This window comes from Pinus tabuliformis, chromosome 6, assembly GCF_031772625.1.
Source record: "Pinus tabuliformis cultivar Carrire ecotype Pingquan chromosome 6, CPIR1, whole genome shotgun sequence".
NCBI classification, from domain to species: domain Eukaryota; kingdom Viridiplantae; phylum Streptophyta; class Pinopsida; order Pinales; family Pinaceae; genus Pinus; species Pinus tabuliformis.
This window is the reverse complement of record NC_142292.1, coordinates 701,134,587-701,144,686: the sequence shown is the minus strand read 5'-3', so window position 1 is coordinate 701,144,686 and position 10,100 is coordinate 701,134,587. Positions and strand designations below refer to the sequence as shown.

Here is a 10,100-nt window from a genome sequence, read left to right as displayed (position 1 = left end):
AAGAGAAAAATACTCACACTAAATAAAACAAATAATTTTATTAATTGAGAAAAAGACTTTTTTTACAACTACATTGGTGAGGCCCATTATTCTTGGCGCCTTATTGAATTACAATATTCAATATCATGGATAAATGGATAAATACTATGGGTGGTTAGTATTCTTGGTGCCTTATGAAATTACATTATTCAATATCATGGCTAACGCTTTCCATTGAGATCAATGTGCAAAACGAAACCCCTTATTTAACTCCTTGCTGTCTAAGTAGGATATCAAGCATCCAGCCAATCCAAGCTGAAGTGTGCATCTACCACTTCAACTCTAAGCTCTGGAATGGTAGAGCTCTTGAAACGCATCCATTGCTGTCCAATCTTCTCATCACAGATAACATGCTTTAGATATTTCAGCCTTCCAACTGATTTAGGCAGCTTCCTCAATCGGGAGCACTCTCTCATGTCAAGCTCCTCGAGTTTCTTCAGTTGTCCTATCTCTTCGGGAAGTTCTTTTAGGCATTCACATAGCGAAATGTCCAGATATTCCAGCTTCCCAAGTTTTCCAATAGATGCTGGAAGCTCTTTCAAACCTAGACATGCAGATACGCTTAACATTCTTAAAGAGCTGAGCTTCCCCAAGTCATAAAGCAACTTTTGCAGAAGGCGGCAGCTAGTGATAGACCACTTCTCAACTGAAGATGTGTCAGAGATACCAGGGGGTAACTCCTCTAAATCACAGCAGTGGTCCAAGTTAAAATCTTGCATTATGGGAAGCTTTAGGCTTGACTGGGAGTTGTTGAACCTGGACATATTTCCAAGCCCTTCACATAATCTCAGAGATATTTTCTTCAAGTTCTGCAATACTTTACTGTGCTCTTGAAGTGGGGGCACATTCAACTTCTCCAAGTGAATAGCCTGAACCTGAGTAAGTGAAGATAAGGCTGGTAGACCGTTGACTGCAGCTTTCTTGTTACCATAATTAAACACTATGAGGACTTTCAGGTTCCTCATAGAACTCAAAAATGACGGAAGAAAGTATTTACCTGCAGAAAAGACTAAAACCAAAGCCTCTGCTTGAGAAAAATGCATCTCACACCACTGATCGTCTTCCATTGCACCTACATAGGTGAACCACAGATGCAAAGTTAGATTAAAACATTATAGGTCATTACACACACTATGAAATCATTACATATCTTTTCTAACAACTTTTGAATCAATGATCAACACCTATATATCATTACATGTATTTTCATGCAGATCACAGAGTGACAGCCTATGTGATGTAGGATAAGGTTGGCATGTGACAATTCTTTTGATTCCAATGTTCAGAAAAAATTATGTATGCTTCAAAAAATGTTGTTAAAATCACCCACCTGTGTGAATGGAAACAATTTGAGCATCAAACGCTTGATCCTTGAGCAACTCCCATTTTGCTGGCAAACTATCTTCCTTTTTGGGCATAAGCAACATCTTCCTACGAGCTATGCTGCCTCGAGATGCCAAATATAAGGCCAAATCCCGCATTACATCATGTTGAGAAAAGTACAGCTCAGAGGCACTACCATAATTGATTGCTTGGCTCCTAATACATCCAATTACCAAGACAACAACACAATGTATAAGACAGAGGAAGCCAAGATCAAATTAGCTTTGACCACACAACAATTAGAAATGAAGGCGCTTACCTGAGATTGCGGTTTGTTAAATTTAACAGATTTCTGCTTGCAAGTTCTAACAAGATGACAAAAGCATCTTGCCACTCCATCTTTCGCACATAAACCCAAATATCCAATAATGCATCCACTGAGATTTTTTTATCCTCTGGAAATGACCCCAAGTCTAAGAAGCACTCTCGTGCTTCCTCGTCCAGGGCATCAATGCTGGTCTCCAAGCATCTAAGAAGCCCTTCTTTGTGATAATCTGATATTGATTCCCCATTTAAGAGCTTGTTCTTGGCACCCTCCCACGCCGGATGAGGCTGACCATACAAAGAGCTTCCGATCACCTTCAGAGCAAGTGGCAGGCCTTTACATTCCGCTTGGACCTGTGATTCATACATCAGCAACACTAAGTCAAAATTCCATAGGTGGAAACCAATCAAATACCAAAAACAAAAGTCGTTGATATTTTGCCTGATAAGCTTAAAGTTCATTCACAGGTTTTTGTTTGATTGTTTATGAAGATGAATATATTATTGAGTTTATGGCTAGAATCTTTTTTAATGGATTGCCGATACCATTGTTAACAACAGAGTAAGTATTAATATGGAATTATGTGAAACTATAAGGATATCCTGATATGATATGCCACTGTAGTAATTGCTTGTAATTAGGGGCATTTAGGAGAACACTGTGTCACAAACATTAAATTGAACCAAACTTACTAAAATAATATATTGCATATAAATAGCATTCCATTACTTTAAGAGACATACCTGCTTGACTAGCTGCTCGTCCGCATTACTTGGAATTGATTTCTGTCCAAAAGCCCAAAAGCAGAAAAGAGGCAGAGCATCAGCATCATCCAGCAATGGCAAATCATACAGCCTGGTAGAGGTTGTTGTGCGGATGATAGAACGATCTCGGGTTGTCACAACGGTCTTATAACCTTCACCTTGAAATAACAATTTTTCCAGAATTTCCATAGACCAGACATCATCTAACACCACAAGAGTTCGCTTGCCTCGCCTAAGCAGCTGCAGCCTGTCTATGTGCATCCTCTATATTCTGAAAATCAGGTTTCTTCCTCGGAACAATCTTCTCCCACATGGTTTCTAAAATTTCCTTCAGGTTCGGGGATTGTGAGACCGTGATGAAAATGATATTGTTTTGGAAAGCACCTGCCATACATAAAGAGCAATTTGTTAGGATGGAAATTCCATAAATTGAACAGAAATCTAAATTAAATGCAAAAAGATAGCCTTTCAGGAGATGAAAATGGTTTGAATAAATAAAATCCCCAATCACCTTTAATTTCTTGATCATTGCAGAGGGACAATGCCATAGTTGTTTTGCCAACGCCCCCAATACCTTGCACCGCAACGACGGACACCTCTCTCTGGAATAGAATCTTCTTAACATTAAGAATAGTTTTCTCCAGTCCCACTACAAAATCAGATTTCACTGAACCACTACGATCAGAAGTGGAAGCTTCGTCAAAAGCTCCATCAAACATACCATGTGGACCCATTTGTTGTAACATCGTGGCATTCTCATCGGGATCATTGGTGAGCCTGGGAACGATTGTTTCATTGACGTTTCTCTCATCCACTGCCTCTAACTCGTACAGATGGTGAAGACCCTTGAACTCCGATATGATATTCTTCAACTCAAGAGATAGTTGGTCAGGCATCTGGTATTGGACGAAGTCACGGATCTCCTTTTCCAGCTGGTGGATTTCAGAAGCATATCTGAGGTTCTGGAAAGTATTAAGAGGGCTGGTTTTCTCGCACATTTTCACCAATTGAATGCCTCTATTGACGATGCTCAGGGAGTTCAAGTAGATGGGATTTTGTTCATTTTGAGGTTTTTGTACGATTGGCGAATAGAGTTGCCCAACTGTTTCAAGAAGGCCTGCGAGCAGCTCTTCTAATCTAGAGCAGAGCCCCTTGCAATTTAATGTAACCATCGTCTAAAGGATGTCGCCTCCTCAAATGGAGAATGTGAAGGTACTATGAGTGGCGCGAAATCAGTGATCGAATAGTAACGATTCTTGCAGCAATTTACAGCCGTTGTGGGAAACAATCGCAAAACTTGCGCTGAGGTTTTCGATTTGGATCTACCTGGGAGTAGTAGATAGCGATTCTTGCAGCAATTTACAGCCGTTGTGGGAAACAATCGCAAAACTTGCGCTGAGGTTTTCGATTTGGATCTACCTGGGAGTAGTAGATAGTCTACTACTCCCAGGTAGATCCAAATCGAAAACCTCAGCGCAAGTTTTGCGATTGTTTCCCACAACGGCTGTAAAACTCTCAGGGAATCATTCTACTGAACTGAGCAAGGTTATAACAATTTTAAAATAAACAGCGGAACAAACCTGGTGTGTTGGTGGCGAGCAGCAGAGCGGAGGAAGCCCAGAGCGGGAGGCGCCTAGTCGAGGAGGAAGGTGAGTGAGCAGATCGTGATCGGGACCTTCCTCCATTTCGAATCGGGCGATCTGTCAGCGAAATTTCAGGATGCCAGCTCGGATCCGATCTGCGTCGAAAAATCAGGGAGTGAATGCGGAGCGGAGGAAGGGGGTGCGTGGAAAAATCAGGGAGTGAATGCGGAGCGGAGGAAGGGGTGGCGGAGCCAGGGGAGAGTGGCAGAGGGCGGAGGGATTGCCGGCGGCCGGCGCCGGACAATTTTCCGGGCGGCGACGGAAACCGGGCAATTCCTCCGCCCAGGTAGACTACTCCATTAAAAATAGTGATAATAAGTGTTCGTCTTCATTCCTAGAGCTCTTGAATCTGCAAGTTTGTCTTCATCCCTAGAGCTCTTGAATCTACAAGTTCTTTCCCTCTACGCAAATAAATTGACAGGCCCTGTGCCACCCTGTGTTGTCAATCACGAATAATTCGCTCAGCACGACTCTTCCCGACGATCTCGAAATCTCGGACAATGAGATTGACGGTTCGATGAGGCCACAGCGTTAGTGAACCATTAGTGGGGGTTTTCTGGGCGTTGTAACAGCGACTCTTCCAGACGATCTCGAAATCTCGGACAATGAGATTGACGGTTCGATGAGGGCCACAGCGTTAGTGAACCATTAGTGGGGTTTTTTCCGGGCGTTGTAACAGCGACTCTTCCCGACGATCTAGAAATCTCGGACAATGAGATTGACGGTTCGATGAGGGCCACAGCGTTAGTGAACCATTAGTGGGGTTTTTCTGGGCGTTGTAACTATTAGTTTCAACGGGAAATTTCTGGAAGATAAACGTTGTAACTTGTTTTTCTGGAAGATAAACGTTCTAACTATTAGTTTTCAAGTGTGAAGTATATTCACAAGTCCTTGTCACATCGCGAAAGAACCGCTTATAAAACGAGCAGGTCTGTTAGAAGGGAAGAGTGAAATTAGAGATCAACCTTACTATTATTTGTTGTTGCAGCGATGGGAAGAGTCCAAATCCAACCAGCGTCTGTTAGCAGCTTTGTTGTAGAGGGCCAGAGAATTGTACATTCTCTAAAAGGCAGAAACAACAGTCTCGTCTTTTCAAGCCATAACAAGTTTTCCTATTTTGCCAGATCTTGGAAGGTTAACCTTCTTTAAGTTTCAGGAAGCAGAAAAACTTGTTATCGCTTGAAAAAATGAGAGCTAGATTTTGTTGGAATTTATTCGTATTAATTATTTGTTGGACTTTGTTCATATACATTATATATATATGATGCATTTTTGCATATTTGTTGTTGCAGCGATGGGAAGAGTCCAAATCCAACCAGCGTCTATTATTATAAAACTGTAACAATATACGTACTTGTTTATTTTGAACCACTTACTCTTGAATGTAAGTTTACTCTTAATATTGTTTAGATTGAACGTAAGTTTGACCTAGATACTGCATCACTGTTCGTGTTTTGTTCTTCTTTATTCAAGATTTCTTAAAAAATATACGCATAGCCTTCAGTTTCGCACAATTCTAACATAGTATATGTACCCATGCAGTTATTGATTTATATATATTTTTTTTATTTAATGTGACCTTTTGATCTCAATTTATTATTATTATTATTCATGTTCTTTCTTTTCAGTACGCAACGCAAATCCCCTCGGGCCTGTCTTCGCCCATAGGGTATTTACTTTACTTTCACAGTAGCCCGGTTCTGAACCACTCTGGGTTAAACAACTCGGATTTCAACTAGAATCCCTGAAGTAATCCCGTAAGCATTTTTCCCTGCACATTTTCAATTTACTAGTTATAAGATATCCTTCACTTTACTGTCTCTAGCAATATAGTTTCCTTTCGCTATGGTTTTATATAACCATTAATTGTCGTGCAGAAATATTAATCAGCACATTAATACTACTTATAATTAATATTTTAACAATTATAATGTATTTTTAAAATTATACTTTAACTTATCAGGTTACGATTTTAATTTATTTTAATCATCCACACTATAAATAAGCAATTGTCTATCTCTATCATCATTTGCAAGAAATTCAGATTATATATCTTTGAAAAGCATTACAGAATAGGTAAATGATGGAATAAAATTTATTTGAACTTAAAATTCCCTAACATAACCTAATGGTGTTAACCCAAGAAAAGTTTTGAAAAGCACTACAGAATAGATAAATGATGGAATAGCACTACAGAATAGATAAAAGATGGAATAAAATTTATTTGAACTTAAAATTCCCTAACATAACCTAATGGTGTTAACCTAAGAAAAGTTTAGATGCACTTTTATCTTCATTTGAAGTTTAGCCCGTGGGGTAACATCCACTCGCGTTGGTGGTGGTTATCAAAGAAATTTATGTTGTGTGAATAGTAACTAATCCACTCATTTTGGTGGTGGTTAACGTATCAAAAAAACACTTGGTGTGGTAGTTAAACGTATAAAAAAAACACGGGGTGTTTAGATCTGAGTTTACAAAATTGACAAAAGTTTGAAATAAAGTAAATCAAAGAAATTTGTGTTGTTGTGTGAATAGTAACTAATCCACTCATGTTGGTGGTGATTAATTTGTCAAAAAAAACAGGGGTTTAGATATGAGTTTAGAAAATAGTTGACAAAAGTTTGAAATAAAGTAAATCAAAGATATTCGTGTTGTTGTGTGAATAGTAACTAATTAAGATAGGTTCACTTAAAACAAAAAGCCAGGTGTTTAGATGTGAGTTTAGAAAATAGATCACAAAAGTTTGAAATAAAGTAAATCAAAGAAATTTATGTTGTTGTGCAAATAGTAACTAATTAAGATAGGTTCACTTAAAACAAAAAGTTCTTGCAAATTTTCAACAAACACATTACTAAAAAGCAAGGACTGAAGACATTAAATATGGACAATCAATAGAGGAATAGGATACATTAAATTTCAAGTTAACAATTGAAATGATTTATTTATGTAAATGCCAGTGCATGCAATTAACAAGTTTTTTGTTGTTGTTTTTTTTTAAATATCACTGAAAAATCAAAAAACTAATAGTGAGTTGTACATATATTAACATTTACATATAAATCAATGTTTTCTGAAAATGGGGAAGTTATCTACTTGTCCTAACTTTAGTAAAATTTTCTAAATTTGGAAATGGTTACTTATCTTGAAGTTTATGATTACACGATGTGATCACCAACCAGATTTTCTTCCAAAACGCAACTTGTTGAAACAACCAACATCAATGTGGCTGATGAGAGTGCAACAAAGGTTTCAATGCATGTCCATTTTTTATTTACTTATTTTAGAACGGTCAAACATGGCCAACCAAGGTCAACCATAATCAACATGGTTGAATGATCAAACATAGTTAGTGTGATAACCCCAGACTAATTCCCTTTCATTATAAGCAATTAATACAATTTTTATTAAATTAAAAATACAATTTTTATTAAATTAAAAATGCTTGAAAATTGGGACACAGATTAGAGAGTTTGAGGAAGGAGTTTGTTTGGGATTTGAAGGAAGCTTAGTTTGTTTTGTGATAAGCCCTTAATGAATGGTAGATGTCCATTTTTTATTTACTTATTTCAGAATGGTCAAACATGGTCAACCAAGGTCAACCACAATCAACATGGTCGAATGATCAAACATAGTTAGTGTGACAACTCCACGCTATTTCCCCTTCATTATAAGCATTTAATACAATTTTTATTAAATTAAAAATGCTTGAAAATTAGGACACAGATTAGAGAGTTTGAGGAAGGAGTTTGTTTGGGATTTGAAGGAAGCTTAGTTTGTTTTGTGATAAGCCATTAATGAATAGTAGGTGTGCTTTAAATTGGAATGATTTCATCAGCTAATGGAGCTAGGAAAAAGGAAAAAAGAGTAATTCTTGCCTTAGATAAATCTACAAAGTAGAGAAGACAAATTTAAGGTGGATGGGAAGAGCTAGCACAATTGAATTAGGAAAAAAGGGTCATGCTTGCCTTAGATAAATCCACAAAATAGAGATGACAAATTTAAGGTGGATGGGAAGAGCTAGCACAATTGAATTCTACCAACAAGAGAGTGGGGCAGAGAGATTGCACAAGAACATCCTTGACCACCATGCAAAACATAAAAACCATGGATGAGAAGGAAAGGGCAACAACATTTTCTTCCGACGCAACCAACAAACGGTTGCAACTGAGTAATGGGAGGATGATCACACTCCACGAAGAGGAGAAAAAAAGACAAACAACTCTCAGAGGGGAGGAAACTCCACTTACTATGTAAGGAAGGGAGCATATGTGTAGAGAGAACACTCATGGATTGATAGAAGACTACCACTATTGCAAAGAAAGAGATGAAGAGAGAAAACAAAGTGCACACCTAAGTAAGAATGAGAAAATAAAAACTTTGTGGTGCTATAAAAAAATAGGGTAGTAGAGTCATCCTTTGGTTGAGCATTGGAAGGTGGAGAAATAACTCAGGCGAGGACAATAGTTTATGCATTCCCTATAAGACTGGAGGGTGGAGATGATTTTCTCTAGATTCCCTTGACAACTTAGGTGGAGGCATGTTCCTTGGATTCTTGGTAGGAGAGTTATTTAGCCCCCTCTCCTTGTTTTTTTGGTTTTATACAGAACTATGGATTTCCTTGCTAATTTGAGGTGGAGGTATAAACTTTGGATTCCCTTAATGCTTTTAGGGTGGGCGGAGATGGATAGTCCTCTGGAGTCACTGTTTCGACTGGCATAATTGAATTAATCCCCTAAGAACTCATCCTCAAGCTTTGGAATTTGGATTGGGGGTGAAAGATATAGGAAATTATTAGATGCAACTCATTTAAGGTTAGGTGGGGAGTTGTAGAGCCAATCCCAATTATTAGATCCTTCATATGAAGACAAGTATTTATTATGATTTATACACCAGTGAATGCTATATAAATGTTTAACATGCCATTTAAATGTTATTGAATGCATGGAATGCTTTGTTTCCTATAAGAGTGGGAATTTTAGCTCCCTTTGTAAATTATGAGAAACAGGTTGAGTTCATGCACTTGCTTAGTGTCTATGCTATATTGAGGAGTGCTAATTTCCTATATGAGGGTGTATTGCTAATCCTCTCTATGGTTAAGAAGGAATGGTTAAATTGTTGTGTAATTGAGGTGTTAATGAGTGAATTGATACAAGTTATTGTGTTGGTTTAATACCTATAATATATTGAGGAAAATGAACTCATGTATAATGCCCAGTTATGTGTTATGTATGAGGAATGGTTCACTCCTAGAGAATTAAAATATCTATGACTACTTATGACTAGTGTTCAAAATGTTTTATCCTTGTTTAATGTGTTGATTTAGCATGGCTTGTAATTATGATGAATGAGGCATTCTTGTAAAAATGAACATTTTTTCTTTAAGAGCATGGATATGGAATGTTTCTGGATACCTATGTTAAATTGAGCATAATTTTAGTCTAAATGGCTTGTATGCATGGAATGTTTTAATCATGTAAGTTCTTGATTAGAATTATGGTCCATGTGCCTGAATATCAAGAGATGAGTGAATCTTTGAAAAATCACTCCCATCTTCATCTAAGGTTTAAGTTTTAAAAAATATTCCTTGATTTTTAAGTTTTATAAATAATAATTTGCAGCCATTTTTATTTTGTCTATTAAGATTGTTGATCATATTTTTTTTAATGTAACATATTTGATTAAGCTTTCATCATAAAGCATTAAAATGAGTTTGGATTTGGTTTTCTTTCTATGCAAAATTTACATTGAGTTTTCTTTCTATGCAAAATTTACATTGTATAAATAGATTAATATTTACATTTATTCAAGTAGTGTAGCCTTCAAATTTATGTAATTAGGGTTAGAATATACATTTGAGTAAGTAGTTTCTCCATTCCTTTAAAAATAGAGTAACATTTCCATTTTTGCAAATAGATTAGAACTTTCATTTCATGCAATTTGTTTCCTTTCTAATCTAGAATCAGTTGATAGAGTGGTCGTGTTGGTTTGGTCCATTGCTTGAAAGTG

General features: G+C 37.2%; 1 pseudogene across 1 annotated transcript; it reads right to left on the bottom strand.

The window, feature by feature from the left end:
- Window positions 1-61: 61 nt before the first annotated feature.
- LOC149260609 (putative disease resistance protein At5g47280) lies at window positions 62-3,795 on the bottom strand (annotated as a pseudogene). The gene is made up of 5 exons (XR_016258307.1): window positions 2,963-3,795; window positions 2,431-2,835; window positions 1,682-2,040; window positions 1,370-1,578; window positions 62-1,111 (listed from the first exon to the last, which is right to left on the bottom strand). The product of XR_016258307.1 is annotated as a putative disease resistance protein At5g47280 (transcript).
- Between the last annotated feature and the right edge of the window lie 6,305 nt (window positions 3,796-10,100).